The sequence below is a fragment of the Malania oleifera genome, chromosome 5 (genome assembly GCF_029873635.1).
Source record: "Malania oleifera isolate guangnan ecotype guangnan chromosome 5, ASM2987363v1, whole genome shotgun sequence".
Taxonomy (NCBI): domain Eukaryota; kingdom Viridiplantae; phylum Streptophyta; class Magnoliopsida; order Santalales; family Ximeniaceae; genus Malania; species Malania oleifera.
Genome location: NC_080421.1, coordinates 102,570,737 through 102,587,452, shown reverse-complemented (window position 1 = coordinate 102,587,452; position 16,716 = coordinate 102,570,737).

Sequence of the window (16,716 nt, the reverse complement as noted above, 5' to 3'; positions counted from 1 at the left end):
TGTCACTAAAAACTACATGGTAAATAATTTTCGCGTGAAATTTTTTTTGGGAAAATATTAGCAACGATTTTATGGTATTAGTGACGGATTAAATTCATCACTAAAAGTCACTTATTAGTGACGATTAGCCAACCGTCATTACTAATATTTATGAATATATAAAAAGTTTAGTTAAGTGTTTAAGTTCAAAGAATTAGTGACAAATTACAAAATTCGTCACTATTGGTCATTATTAGTGACAGATTTGAAAACGTCACTAATAATGCATTTTTTTTAAATAAATAAAAAAAATTTCAGTTCAGAGTATTAGTGACAATGTTGTAAATTCGTCACTAATAAGAGACCAATAGTGACGAATTTGTAGATTCGTCACTAATACTTCTTTTGTTTAAAAAAATTAAAAAAAAAAAATTTATGTTCATAGTAATAGTGACGAATTTGTAGATTTGTCATGAATGCTTTCCGTATTCTAAAATAATGTTAATTTTTTATTTCAGACTATTAGTAACGAATTTCTAAATTTCGTCACTATTTCCCTTGTATTAGTGACGGATTTGAGGACCATCACTAATACTTGAAAAAGAGGCAGAGCATTAGTGACGAATTAATAAATTTGTCACTATTGCGCTACTAGTAGTGATGGTTAAGGATTCATCACTATTAGTCCTTTAGTAAATTTCATCCTAACCTTCCTTCTTTTCCCTCATTTTCCTTTCCTTTCCTGCTCCGCCTCTCTATGCTCACCCGATCCCGACCTCTGCTTTCCCTTTTCCTCCTTTTCCTCTTCCTTCCTTCCCCTCCTTTCCCTCCTCCCTTCTTTCCCCTCATTTCCTTCCTCCTCTGGCTACTGTCATAGCCGCCCCCTCCTCTCCCTCCTCCCTTCTTTCCCCTCCTTTCCTTCCTCCTCTGACTACCCTCACAGCCGCTGCCGCCACCACTACTTGCCACACTCGCCGTCGAGTCTCTCCCTCAGCCGCAGTCGCCTCTCCCGCTTGTATTCTCTAGTATCCCTCTCTCTCTCTCTCTCTCTCTCTCTCTCTCTCTCTCTCTCTCTCTCTCACACACACACACACACACACAGACATATAGATCTCTCAATCTCTCTATAAGTCTCTCTCTCTTAGTCTCGCACTCTCTTCGTCACTACTGCTGAGTCGGGTCTATCCCCATTGCCTTCGCTACAAAGATCAACCCAGAAGCCTTCCAGCTTTCAAGCAGATATATATGTTTCTTTGAACTTGAAGAATTTAGTTTTTTATTTTTTTTAGTTTTAATTTGATGTATATTTGTAGTTGAAAGGATATTTGCATTGGTTAGTTAATTTATTTTGCTGCTACTAGATTGAATCATTGGATCTCATTAAAATTTTGCATGTATTTTTTAAACAAAATTTGGAAGGGGTATAATAGATCAACTGAGGGCTTTGCCCTTTATTTAATAAATTTACATGTATTTTGTTAATCTAAGTTTAGACAAATTTGGATTAGTAAGGTCTATTCTCCTATTTGAATAAATGTCATTTATTCTATTTTTTTTTTTAAATTGGCTCATCAGACTTTTCTAATGTAGAATCGGGATCCATACTCCAAATTTGCATGTGAATTAGTAATCTTAATAAAATCCAGCATGGGTTTAAACTCTCTTTTGGATGAACTCTCTTAAGAAGTGAAAGATAGGAAGCATTTGTTGAATAGAGTGTTAGGTTTTGAAAATAAGTTTTTGATTACCTTAATCAATCTTTTTTTAATCACTTCTCCTTTAAAAATTATTTTTCATAACTCAACTTTAATTTGGTACATGATAAAGGGCAACCTGCCATTGGAGCTGTGGAGGGTTTATGGATGCCACCTAGATTTAAAATTAAATCAAGACTTTTATAACAATATTTGGTTAAAATAATGCGTAAAAGTTGAATTTTGCGACCATTGTAGTTCAAGTGGAAAAAATATGTCCTCAACTTATACTTTCCTTCCTTTTTTGATATACCATGAAATGAAATAAAATGGCAAATATTTTTTGAATAGAAATACTTCAAGTGAAATCTCATGAAAAGAAAAGAAAGAAAGATCTATTTTAACTTTGCGAGAGATTTTTATAACGAACAAGCTCTTTTAATGTTTGATAAGAAAACAAGAAAACAACCTCAAACAATGATACAAGTGTAATAAAATGTTTAAGAAGCCTAAAATATTAGAAATTCATGTTCAAACATTAAAAAAAGTAAATAAAACATTAGAGAAGGTTCTTTATCCTTTTATAGATTTCTTGAGACATTAATATCGTTTGTCATAACCTTCCAAATAAGAGTATAGGGAAAATGAAGTTAGGAGTGTAGGGTTGGAACGCTTATTCTGATGTAATAAACATGGGTATATGGAATTAAATCGTATTTAATTTGAATAAATGAATTTTTATTTGTTTTCCTAGGTCAAAATTTGCAGTATAGACACATGGACTGAGATTTGCAAAAGGTTGGTTGAATATTTGAGAGTGGGCCTGAATAGCAGCATGGATAATACATGAGCTTCAAACTTGGATTTCTGAAAGGAGACAAATTTACCTTTAGACTGTGGCATCATACATGCAAGTTGAATTCTTTTTTTCTTCATTTTTTTGTTTATTTTATACATTATTATTAACTATACAAACTAAGCTATGTTGCTTCCAATAATCTAAGGACAAAATAAAGATTATGCAAAAGAAAATAATTTATTCTTTGAAAATTTGAACTATAACTTCATTGTCGTACTAAAATAAACACTAAAAGAAAGGAAAAACAAACATAAATTTAGGATCAAACACTTGTGTGAATAAATTCCGAATTACCCAAATATGCACTTAGATTGTTGGAAAATAGTGTCCATTATTTTATATAATAAATAAAGCATAAAACAGTCAAAAAAGGAGAAAAAAAGGACAAAATTTGTTTAACTATTTCCAAATTTTACCACGGGAATACCTCATCTAGTTGGAATGATAAAGAATAAACAAGTAACTATTAACTTTATATCTAAATTTTTCACTGTATTCCATCTCATTTCTAAGAATTAACTAGTTTGCAAACCCAAAAAAAAACCTTAAAAGTCAGTCCTAGCCAAAAGAACAATGAGTCATCCATAAGTTTCGAAGGCAGAGATTTGCTAGCTCCACTCCACCTGTCTAGAATGTCATGTGAATATTTTCTCGTAATTTTTTTGTTAAGCATGCCCCTTTGAAAAAAAAAAATTTTAAACTTAAATCGTAGGATTTCCTCTTTACTAACTAATGCCTCCGCAAATGGAGCCTCGAGCAGCCTCAAAGTGGCAGAGGGTTTAGTACCCGCCAAGGGGAGAGTCTTCTTCCAAGGGTCGAGCTACACTGAGTGAGCACGAAAGGATTTCGGATGAGACGAGAGCACCAAGGGTGACTCTTGAGGATATGCAGTTACCCCCGACACATTCTGCTACGGCACCCATTAAAGAGCAGTCCTCAAATGTCACCCTAAGGATTACAAAGGACATGCCCACTCATCCTGTGTTGTTTCGTACGAATAGGGTGACCATGACGTATGATTACAATAATCCACCTCCGGTGGACTTTCCTGACCTATTGCTGCCTCGAGCCCTCAGGCCACACCCATATATGGAACCACCACCCTCCCCTCGTACCCTTAAAATTTGTTGTCTTCTAGAGGAAATGGCATGGGGCCAAGATGCCGCTAGAGCAGTAGCCTCATCTTGTTGCTCGTGCAGTTCCGATTCTGATTCAGACTCTGATTAGGATAGACTAGATGCTTGGGATATTTTTATGCGCTTTCTCTTTTTTTTATGTACTGTGCTCATGCACCCTTGTGCTGTTATTTTATTTCTTTCTATGTTATTTGCTTTCTATTGCATTCTGTTTTATCACGCTTTTAAATGGCTGTACGCATGCTTTGATGTGTCTATCTACATTGTATTGCCTCTAAAAGTAATGAAAATACATGGAGCTTTTGATTTCTACCTGTCTTTTGGAAGATACTAGAACTGTATTACTTCTGTTGTTAGGACTTGATTTATCTTTTCTACAATTTCATAAATGCATAGACATTAAGGTAAGAACAACAATCTGAAGTATACAGTGAAAGGTCAAAAAGTAAATTTCATATGAAGTAAAATGCCAAATTAATTACTACCATATCATGTATTCATTGACGCTTAGACCCGTCTGAGAACGGTTACTATACATTCATTCCTAAACGTACATGTGAGACAAATCAATTGTTATATTTCAATTGATTATTAGTCATACTATGTTGACTAATAATCACTTGAACATATTAATTATTTGTTTCACTTATGATTAGTAATGTGAGTATTTCAACCATTCTTAGATTGTCCAATGTGGACAGTTCAGGAAGTTGTATTTACATTGTTGTCAACGTTCACACTTTATCAATTGTCATTATATATTTCGAGCGCGTCTCTACTTGTGTTCTATGGGTGCATAGTGGGGTGTCGTCACAATTTGTTAGTGATGGAAGACTAGCCAAATTTTCACTTCCCCCATATCGTGTACTTGGAGAGCCATGGGGAGATGCTGCCGAAATTTATAGCAACTACGACGAAAGAATTTGAGTGATTGATCGCAATATAAATGCAACATTCCTGAAAAACACTTTGTGCAAAAGAAATATTGTTACTGAGGAGGAGGTTAGACTTCACGTTCAGAGTCCAGTACTCCAAACTTCAAGGTAATATGAACAATATAGGAATAATTGGGATTTGGATAAGATTTGAAAACAATATAGGAATAATTGGGAGTTGTATCATAAAACTTGAAAAGTAATATGAACTTTGCAATTTTATAAAGTATATTTATTTTTTACATTGGATTTATAATTATGTAGGTTTTTCCCTAGATTTTGCCGTCATTGAGAAGGGTTTGTTAATTAAGTTTTAGGTCTACTTTTGATAACTCCTATTTTTGATAGTGGGCATATCATTTGCAGTGTGTATACAATGAATGGAGGGGCTTTATCTAGTTTACCCAGAATTTCTTTTCAAAATTGATTTCAAATGTGATAAGCCTACCCATGTAGACAAACTGAATTTTAGCCTTTCATCTTACAGGGTGTCTCTTATAGTTAAGGTATGATTTAAATATTAATTTTATTTCGTTGCATCTTGATGCCCTTCTTACAGTCATTGCATCCACAAGGCAAGATTTAAGAGAAATAAAATTAATATTTAAATCATACCTTAACTATAAGCGATAACCTATCAGATGAAAGGCTAAAATTCATTTTTTCTACATGGACAGGCTTATCGCATTTCAAATCAATTGTGAAAAGAAACTCTAGGTAAACTAGATAAAGAATCATTGATGCAACCACCACCATCCACGGCCTCGTCGTTCTCTGTCGTCCATAACCTCATTGCAGGTAGAGATGGGTATATATCTAACTTTAGTTTAATATATGATTTAACTTCTGGACTGCATGCTTGGATTGGCATATATTGTGAACTGCATGCTGGTAGTGGACATTAGGACTGCATGCTTGATTGGAACACCATAAATACCTTGTCTGATGCAATGATGTGTATTGCTTGCCAGTAGATACTTTTAGGTTATTGCATGTACGTCTTTTATCTAAATGACATCTGTATGATGCAAAAATATTGTGAATTGCATGCTTTTGTGACTTGCAGGTTTGGGAACTGTTCTATTTATAGATAGCATGCTGCCGAAAATTTGTTGAAAATTTTAGGGAAAGGAAAAAAAATTCATGAGACTAATTTTGGACTATAAGATATAATTTTTCGTTGATTTCTTGCTTGCTTGGTGGTTATGCCAATTTTGGTTGGAGTCTATTATTTATGTTTCAAGGTTTAAGTTTAATTTATGTACAACCAAAAATTAATTGTTAATTCCCAAAAAAGGAGATTAAAAGTAATATAGGGTCCATTAGAATGGATGGAACACTAGAAGAAGTTTCATTGTTTCCAATGCAAGTCTGTAGAAATTTGTTTCCAATTTTACTTGTATGTTCCTTCCTCCCACTCATTTTAGAGTAGCTAATGGCAATAGTGTTTGATTTTGGGAGGATGCTTGGCCTGGTTATAGTCCTTGGAGTAGATGATACTTCATCTTCTTAAGATTTCCACTCTTCACAATGCACGTATCATCTCTTTCTTTTCTTTGGAGAGGAGCTCTCTTTCTTGGGATTTTCATTTTATAGTGAATCTCATACCAACTATGTCTACTCTCTATGAAATATTGTTTATGGGGATAATCCACTATATTCTGATATATGTGTTTTATGGGATGCATGAACACGTTACATTATTTAATGCTTATAATATGAAGCTCCTGTGCACTCTCAAAATTAATTACTAATTGGATTATTGTGAACTATTTATCATAAACACCTAGGTTTGGAGTATCTCTATGGAAAATGTCATATTTACAAGATAAATGCTGCCAAAATTTTTCAAAAATCGTATACTAATTTTTTTAACTTTTTTAATTAATTTGTAGGGTTTGCAACTGTGACAACGTCAGGACGATATCATGCACTATGGATGCAGTTGAAAACTTTCTTTGTTATCTGAACAGATTAAATGTATTTGAATTTGAATTTATATAATGTATTTGCATTTAAATTTGAATTTGTATAACATATTTGTAATTTAATTTGAATTAGAATTTTTGGTTGATCCTATGGGCCATACTTTGTTTTGAGTATGACAAATACGGTATTTAATGGTTTGATGAGTTTGTGTGTAGGACAGATTGAACGTATCATATGGTGCACGCACACGACACATGAAGTGAAGACCTAAAGACCCTATTCATGTTGTATTGTAATTTAATCATTATTTGGGTCTGTAATAGTAATTAGGAGAATATGGGCTGTAATAATTAATGTCTTACCTGCATGGTAGGATCGATAAGTTCAAGACCATAGATAGACCTTAGGGAACACCCTTGGTCGATCGACACCGAATTTTTTCCATGTCTTGAAAAAGACCTAGAAATGACTCCAGAACACTCACTCATGCATATATATATGAATGGTCATTTGAATAGGGTGTTTGCATGCTTAAATGTGCACTTTCGATTGACCGGCCACGGCAGTTCATTTTGCCTCGGTCGACCAAATCTAGCCTGGGTCAACATTTTGACTTCAGCTCGGTTGACCGAACCAGATAGTTCATTTATAGCCCGGTCGACCGAACTCAAGTCCAAGTCAACAGTTGACCAAGGCCCTAGTCGATCGAACCAATGAAATTCAAAACCCCCGCCCCCGGTCGACCGAAACTCTCAAAGGTCAACAATTTGACCATTTGGTCGACCGAGTCAATTTTGTACTCCAACTACCTGGTCAACGGAGGGTCCTTGGGAAAAATCCTAATGGTCTGGTCAACCGAACCACCCAGTTCAAAATGGCCCGGCGACCGAACCTAGGTAAAATGGAAAATCAACTTTGGAAAGGCACTTTTAGTGGACCGACCATTTAGTTCAAAAATGCCCTGGTTGACCAAACCATATGAGATCTAGTGAACCAAAACTGTTCTGGTCGACCGGACCTCTTGGGTTGCCCCTCATTTTTTTTACCGCAGTTAATATTTTTAAACGGGGTTAACTTGGTTAAAATGTATTTAAACTTTCCTAATAATTCCATATGTGTCCTTAACGATTATATTTTAGAGGTTGTCTATATATACCCCCTCATTTGGAATAATTAGTATCAGATTAGCAAAAACAATTAGCAAATATCCTCTGATTCTTAAAAGCTCTATATCTCACATCCAAGCTTCATTTGTCCATTCTTACTAATCCTCATTACAAATCTTACTAAGTAAGAGTGCTATTGTGAGTATCTAATTTAGCTTACTTTCTCGTTTATTTTAGTTGATTGATATATATTTTTTTATCTGAGAGTAAGCTTGAAGTTTTTCTAGGAGACTTCATTAATAAGTCTTCCATAGGAAAACTTCGTAGAGCTTGTGAGTTTTGCATCATCATTGTAATACTCAAGAGTTCGTATTGCTTTTTGTTTGTGAAATAAATTGTTGCAAATCGATTTCAAATATCTCGTGTGATTTACTTTGAGAAATATTTTATTGAGATATTTGTGCATAGGCAAAAAGATCTTTTTTGAAATGTCCTTTTATTGATTTTATCTTCTTGAACACAAAGATTAAATTATTTTATAAATTAAATCTGAATATCTCTTGAGACTTATATATTGAGAAATACCATTTGAGATATCTAAAGTATTGCTATCATCTTTACTTGAGGATTGTGATTGAAAATATTATGTGATACAAAGATAGTATTATTTGCACTCTCACGCGCTAACCAAAACATTTGCATAATTATTTGAGAGTAGACACTTCGACTACACTAAGCTTTTCAAATCCTATCTTTTCGTAGTGCATTAGTTATACTGTGCGTATTGGGTACATATCTGCTTTACACAAAAGCACAATCACTGTACCATCTGATTGTATTTCAAATTTATTGTATTTCTAGGCACGGGCCTGAAAAGGGAGACTAGCCCTGGAATAGTCCCGGATTGGCTTTGACCCGGTTAGGAAAGCTAGGTGTGCCATCCTGGTAAGGCGTGCTTGGTTAGGGTCAGCCCCTTAATTGACCTAGTTGTAAAGGTTGAGGTTAGTCCTGTGCTCATTGACCTGGTTGTTTAGGTGTCGCTCCACCCATTAAGTAAGCCTATAGTGGTAATCTTTGTACTTGTTGGCTAAGGCGGGGACGTAGGCAATTTGGCCGAACCTCGATAACATTTCTGGGTATCCTCTCCTTTACTGCTTTATTGCGTACGCTTGGTTAATACTTTATTGTAGTTTAAATTCAATGGTATATTTACATTGATTCATTTTACATGCACTAGATTAACCTTAGGCTTGTGTAATACTATTACTAGTGAATTTACCTAGGGGATACATTTTTAAATACCAATTCACCCCCCCCCCTCTTGGGATTGTACCAAAACTAACATTTTTAATAATTTATGAATTTTATTACAAGTATGAATGTATAAGAAAATGTAATTTAATTACAGATTTTTACAGAAATTAATAACTGGAAACAAAATTAATTTCACCAATAATTATCTAATTTAAGTATTAGTGACGGTTTCAAAATCATCACTAATACCCCTTTTAAAAAGTTTTAGTGAAGGAATTCAAACCGTCACAAATAATAGCTCTGCAGAGCAATAGTGACGATTCTAAAACCGTCACTAATACTAGAGCATTACTGACGACTTAACAATTGTCACTGATAGAGTAATAGTGGCGGTTTTAAAACTGTCACTAATAATAGAGTAATAATGACGGTTCTAAAATCGTCACTAATAATAGAGCATTAGTGACAGTTTCATGACCGTTACTATTAATGGAGCAATAGTGACGATTTTGAAACCGTCACTAATACTATGGCTTTAGCGACGATTCTTGGTCGATCCGGTGTAGAAACTATAGTGATGGGCTTAGGTTTTTTGTGATTGTTTTAATCCGTCACTAATACTTTATTATTAGTGATGGCTTGGAATATTCGTCACTAATAAGTATTAGTAACGGCTGGTATAACGACTACTATAAATCCGTCACTAATAATCGTAAAACCGCCACTAATTGACGATTTTGTGAGTATTAGTGACGGTTTAAATCCGTCACTAATAATCTTTTTCTTTTTCTTTTTTTGTAGTGATTTCTAGTCCCAAATGAAGCAAGGAAGGCCAGGAAATTTGACAAAGGCCTGAGGCACGGAATCTACGAGCTGGTGGTCGTGTTTCAGGTCTAAAGTTTTTGATAAATAGTTGAGAAGGCCTCAGTGTTAGAGAAGAGTATCCAAGGCAGCACTGAGCCTTCAGAGCAGAAGAAGAGACCCCTGCACCATCTGGCATTCAGTTTGAGGTCAGTTAGGGATCGGTGAAGAAAGGAAAAGAAGCAATGGGCTCTATATGCCCGAAATGTGATAAGAGGCATAGGGCCAAAAGCTGGTATGGCACTCCGAATTGCTACAGGTGCGGTAAGCCAGGGCACCATATGAAAGATTGTCGAGAACCCTTGCCTATGGTGGCTGCTCCAAATCAGGATAAGGGAAACCAGCAGATACAACTTGGAAGAGGTGGTCCGCCTCGACTATACACACTCTGAGCTAAGGAGGATGCCATCATAGAAGCAGGTATGAGATAATTTAATTTAATGAATGATGATTAAATGACTTATGTGATTATATGCATGTTAAGTTCTTATGATGATATTTAGTAAATGAGTTTAAGTCATGTAAAAGGTTGACTAAATAGTAAATTTTCGAGGACGAAATTTCTTAAGGACGGGAGAATGTGATGACCTATAATTAAAATAACTAGAAAATATAATGAATAAAATGGATTAAATTAAAATAAGGGGAAGAAAGGAAAGAAATTAGAAGGAAAAGCAGGCCTCGTCGACAAATGTCCTGTATTTATCGACAAGTGTCCTTTTAAGCTCGTCGACGAAGTCTGTTTCTCATCGATGAAGCAATCCCAAGAGAGCATATTTGGAACTCTGAAATTCGTCGACGAAGGTTTTTTCTCATCGAAGAAGTCTCTACAGTGCCTCGTCGATGAATCGGCGTGTCTCTTCGACGAAGCCCTACCTATAAATTGAAATTCTTTCATTTTCAACAAGAAAACTCGAGAACCCTCTTTCCTCTCTCTCTCTCTCTCTCTCTAGGATGGCTTCCCCACCCTTCATTCATCGATTTTGAGCCTCTTCTAACCCAGTTGGACAATCCGGAGCCGCTACGAGGTTCGTAGGATCATTCTCTGCAAGGTTGTAAGAGCTGATCGTTGATTTGAGGGGTTTGGGAAACATCCCAAAATCAAGGTAAGTGAATTATTTTGAGATTTTCTTAAGGAATGTTGTTATTTGGAGTTTAGGATATAGTAAATAAGTATTTTTCTTAAAATTTGAGTTAATTGAAATTTATTTTAATTAAGTTAGGATTTTTGAATTTAGGGTCCAAGTGAACGCTACAGGTATCGGTTCGGGGATCTTGCCAGCATAGTTTGAAGTCAGGTAAAGGGGAAATTTGTACATTAACTTAGGTTTTTCATTAATTAAAAAAGGATTCACTACAAAAAACTGGTTTTTAGTGATGAAACTATTAGTGGCGAATTCAAATTCATCACTAATAGTAAGGTATTAGTGACGGTTTTATAAACCATTACTAATACGACACTATTAGTGACGAAATTGAATCCGTCACTAATAGATTCATCACTAAAAAAAAAAATTGAGCGAAAATATTTTTGGCGCATAACTTATCTTGCGAAAATATTAGTAACGATTTTTGCGGTATTAGTGACGAATTAAATCTGTCACTAAAAGGTAAACATTAGTGATGATTAAATAACCATGACTACTATTATTTAAAAAAAAAAATTTACTTCAGAGTATTAGTGACGAATTTCTAAATTTGTCACTACTGGCTCATTATTAGTGAAGGATTTGGTAATCGTCAGTAATACTTCTACTTTTAAAACAAAAAAATAAATATATTTACTTCACAGTATTAGTGACAAATTTAGAAATTCGTCACTATTACCCATTATTAGTGACGGATTTGTTGAACGTCACTAACACTTCCATTTAAAATAAAAAATAAAAAAATTTTACTTCGTAGTATTAGTGACGAATTTTTAAATTCGTCACTATTCCCCTATTATTAGTGACGGATTTGACAACTGTCACTAATACTTCCATTTTTAAAATAAAAAATAAAAAATGTACTTTATAGTATTAGTGACAAATTTAAATATTCGTCACTATTGGCCGATTATTAGTGACGGATTTGGACCGTCACTAATGTTTTTTTATTTATAAAAAAAATAAAACGGAGAGTAGTAGTGACGGTTTTGAAACCGTCACTAATGCCCAAAAACCCTATTATTACTGTCCGCGCGCAAGATATTTTCCCTCCTCTTGCTTCTTTCCCTTCCCCGCCGCCTGCTCTCACTAATAGCTCCCACTCGATCTCCCTCTGCTCTCCGCCACTAGGCACCGCGCTAGCTCCTCCTCTTCCCCTCCTACTCCGGCGATCATCTCTCCCAGTTTGCCTCTGCTCTCGATCGATCGATGATTACGCGTCAAAACTGCGTAATTGGGCATCTTAACCCGAGCTTTACGGTTTATATTTTTAAATAAATATCCAAAATTTTCCAATATTTTAATAAAGTGTCAAAATCATCATTCTTGAACTTTATTACATTATTTATGAAGTTTTGGTAATTTTTTGTTGCAGGAAAAATCTCGGAAATCAAAACCGATACCTATTTGTATTTAATGCATAACTTTTCCATCCCAACTCCGATTGAGACAATTCAAATTTATAGAGAAATACAAAAGGATTATCTACAACTTTTGTGTTTTAAGTTTTATGAGAAACGGGCTCTAGAAGAGTCAGATTTGTGATGAATAGAGAATGAAAAAATATAACAATTCAGGTCGGGTTGGACAATTCGAGTCGTGGCTTCACGGATCCTAGGGCAGTGCAATCCCCTCCCCTTTATATTTCCTTCTTCTTCTTCTTTCCGTAGCAGCCCCTTGAGGCCCCTCTCTTTCCCTTTGCTCCCTTTCTCTTCTCTCTGCCTCTCTTCTTCTCCTCTCTTTGTTTTTCTTGTCTCTGTTTTTCTCTCCTTCCCTAAACTCCTCTCTTCTCTATCCCCTGTTCTTTCCTTCTGTTATCATTCTTTCTCTCACTCTTTTGCTTCTTCTCCCATAATCCTTTTCCTCCTCTGCAATCCTCCAGCATTCCAGCCAGCCCTCTACTCAGCAGAGCACGACCAGCCCCATACCAGCAACTCCAGCAGCACCCGAGCACTCCACCACCTTCCATAGCAGCAGCAAGCCCAAGATCTCCTCTGCAGATTAACCACAGCAGCCCCTGCACCAGCTTCCTCTGCTCCAGCAGTTACAACAGCAGCCACAGGAGACGTCTGGCTGCCAGACCATCTCGGATCCCTCACAGTACCACCGAACCTCCAGATCAGACCTGAGGAGATGACACAATCGGCCACCGGACCACCACCAGACCAGCAGACCTGAGGAGAATCTCTCAGCCAACCTCTTGCTGTCAGCTCCAGCACAGTCCGAGCTTTTCTCTCTCTCTCTCTCTCTCTTTCTCTGTTCTTACCTCTTTCTTTTATGTATGTTAATTGTTATTTTTTTTATCTACAGAATTTTATTGAAGAACTTCGTTAATTAGTTTTGTTCTCTCCATCTTTCTTTCTCTTACTCTATTTTTTTATTTGTTATTTAATTAGATGCTCATATTGATATAAGTTTAGTTTTTCGTATTTAATTTTTTTATTGAAGTTATTTCTTTACTCAATTGAAGTTTGGGTTGATTCCAAAATTAAAAAAAAAAAAGAATAAAAAGAAAAAATGTTATTGTTTCGAAGTTTTCCTAAAAATCACGTCTCTTTGTTGAAGCTTGATTAGTTTAGGTTTTTATTAAAGTTTGTGTTTTTTTTTATTTTGTTTTTCTCGTGTTTTGTCTTCGTTTAAATCGTTAATAGTTTAATTTTACATCAAGGTCTTGGTTCGCGTTAAAGTCCAGATTTTTAGTGCATGTTTGTGTTTGATTAGGTTTCCATTCTTGCATGTTTTAATTCCATGTTCTAGGTTACTATCCTTAATTAATGCGTGCTTCGATGTTTCCTTGAGTAGGTTAAGGTTTTCATTAGTGTTCTTTAGTTCAATACATGTTAGTTTAGGATTTCAATTTACGTGTTATTTAATTCGTTAAAAGTGAAATTGAACAAACTTGAGATCCCGAATCTGAACTGAGTTCAGTGCATTTTTATTTTCGATTGGACGAACGTAAATTTTAAGATTAAAATGCATTCCCTGAGGAGACGATCTAGCCCTTGGGCTTAATATTACACGACGTAACTCCTATACTTGGGATAGCTTCCGAGCTGCTCATTTTTCGAGTGAGTCAAGTTTTTGGCGCCGTTGCCAGGGATTGCCAGTTTTAATTTCGAATTTTTCATTTTCCCAATTATTTTTTTGATTTTTTTTTCAAATAAATAGAAAAAAAAATTGAAAATTGAAAAAAAAAAAAAAATGTGTCTATTGTCGTGTTAGTGGATTTTTGTTGGCCATTGTGATGTTTGATGCCTTGGGTTCGAGATAATTCGAATCGATTGTGTAGGGATACACCTAGCACTAGTAGAGATACACATAGCACCGAGTCTGACTGTTTACTTGTTAGTCCTGCGAGTGATTCTGAATTTAAGCTGAATAATCTGTTTGGCCATTTTTTTGAAGAAGGTATGGCTGCACATGCACAACGTACACTTGAAGATTTTTTACAGCCTGCACGCACATCTACACCTTCATGCATTGTGTTACCACAAGATGCACCGAATTTCACTCTTAAGCATGGCATGTTATCTGTGATTCCCCAGTTTCACGGGATAGACTTTGAAAGGCCGTACCAACACTTGACAGACTTTGAGATGGTTTGCACCACTTTCATTAATAGGGCTAGGACTGATGAATACATTAAACTGCGTTTGTTTCCCTTTTCTCTGAAAGACAGGGCAAAAATCTAGTTTAATTCTTTGCGCCCTAACTCTATTACTAGCTGGGCTGAAATGCAGCGTTAGTTCTTACATAAGTTCTTTCCTCTTCAGAGAACTCAGTACCTGTAGGAGCAGATCAGTCAATTCATGCAAAAAGATGGTGAGACATTCCAGGCATGTTAGGAGAGATTCAAGGACCTAATGAACATATGCCCGCACCATGGTTTCGAATCATGGAGGTTAGTGAACTATTTTTTTACTGCTTTAACCCCTGTGTACAAACAATTTGTCCAGTCTATGTGCAATGGGATGTTCTTTCGTAAGGAACCAGACGAGGGCTTATCATTTTTAGACTATCTCGCTGAGAGTGTCCAGCAGTGGAACGCACGACCTAAACGGGTGCCGATAGCTGCCCAACCTATCCGAGCCATCAGTGGCGGGGCCAGATATGAGGTCAAAGAGGACACTAGCTTACAGGCCCTTGTAGCTGCGTTATCTAAAAAATTGGAAGTCATGGAATCCGAAAAGTCGAAAGCCGAGATTTGCACGATTTGTGAGACTTCAAACCACAGACCTCAGGATTGTCAATTCTTACCTGTGTTGCAAGAGAGCAGATCTGATCAAGTGTTATCGGCAAATTGGGTCAACAAGATGCAAAATCAGCCGCTCGCAAACACTTACAACCTGGGGTGGCGAAATCATCCAAACCTCCAATGGAGAAATGATCAGCCTGGTCCATCATCTTCACGATATCAGTAGGCACCTTAGTCATATGCACCGTCTCCGCAACCGACATACAATCCAGTCATAGCTCCTCAACCACAGTATCAACCGCAATAGTTTTCTAGGAGCTACGCACCACCAGGATTCCAACCAGCGTTAGTCCCCATTCCAGTAAAGAAAGCTTCTGATGATAGTATAGCGCAGGTGACAACCATGCTCCAGCAATTCATGCAAATGCAAGTTACGACCAATGGAGAACTGAAAGATGCCGTAAGCAAGATGAGTACACAGCTTAATACCCAGGAAAAAGGAAAATTCCCTGCACAGCCTCAGCCTAATCCCCAAGTATACAGACATCAACAACACTCAGTGCACCATGTTTCAAGGGATACGTTTGAGTTAGTAAAGGCAGTTATTACCTTGCGAAGCAGAAAAGAAGTTGCCTGTCTTGAAATGCCCACTGACCAACAAACAGCCGCGCCGGCACCTGGGGTGACAAATGAGACAGATAAAGGAAAAGAAAAATCAGATGAGGCCAGCTCAAGTTTAACAAAGTTAGATAATAAAGAGGATGAGCCAGTTAAGTAATACCAACCTATGGTACCGTACCCTCAGCGGTTGACATCTGATCAAAAGAATAAGTATCATATGGAGATCCAGGAGATATTCAAACAGGTGAAGATTAATATTCCACTTCTAGAGGCCATATAGCAGATCCCTGCATATGCAAAATTCCTGAAAGACCTCTGCACCGTAAAAAGGAAACTGAACGTGAAGAGAAAGGCTTTCTTAACTGAGCAGGCCAGTGCATTGATTCTAAATCAGACTCCGCAGAAACTTCGAGACCCTGGGTCTCCCACAATTTCGATCTTGATTGGTGATTCTCGCATCGAGAGAGCTTTACTTGACTTGGGGAGTAGTGTGAATCTATTTCCATTCTCAATATATAAGCAGCTGGGTTTAGTTGAACTGAAGAAGACCAATATGATGCTACAGTTAGTAGAAAGATTCGTAAAAGCTCCACATGGAATCATTGAGGATGTATTGATTCAGGTCGACAAATTCTACTACCCAGTGGATTTTGTTGTTCTGAAAATGCAGCAACCTGTGTCCACCATCTATCAGGCCCCTGTTATCCTTGGCCGACCATTCCTTGCAACTTCTAATGCTTTAATCAATTGTCGAAGCGGAGTACTCAAGCTTACGTTCGGGAACATGACACTGGAAATGAATGTGTTCAATAAAACACTGACTGGGCATGAGGAATCAGAGGTACACGCAGTAAACATGGTGGATGACTTGGATGCATTGGAGCTGTTTTCAGCAGTTGGTCTAGATGGTACATGTGAAAGTGAAGCTCCTAGACAACTTGAGGTAATTGATGAGCTGTCCATAGGGATAGATGAAATACCGATCTGTGATGAGCAATG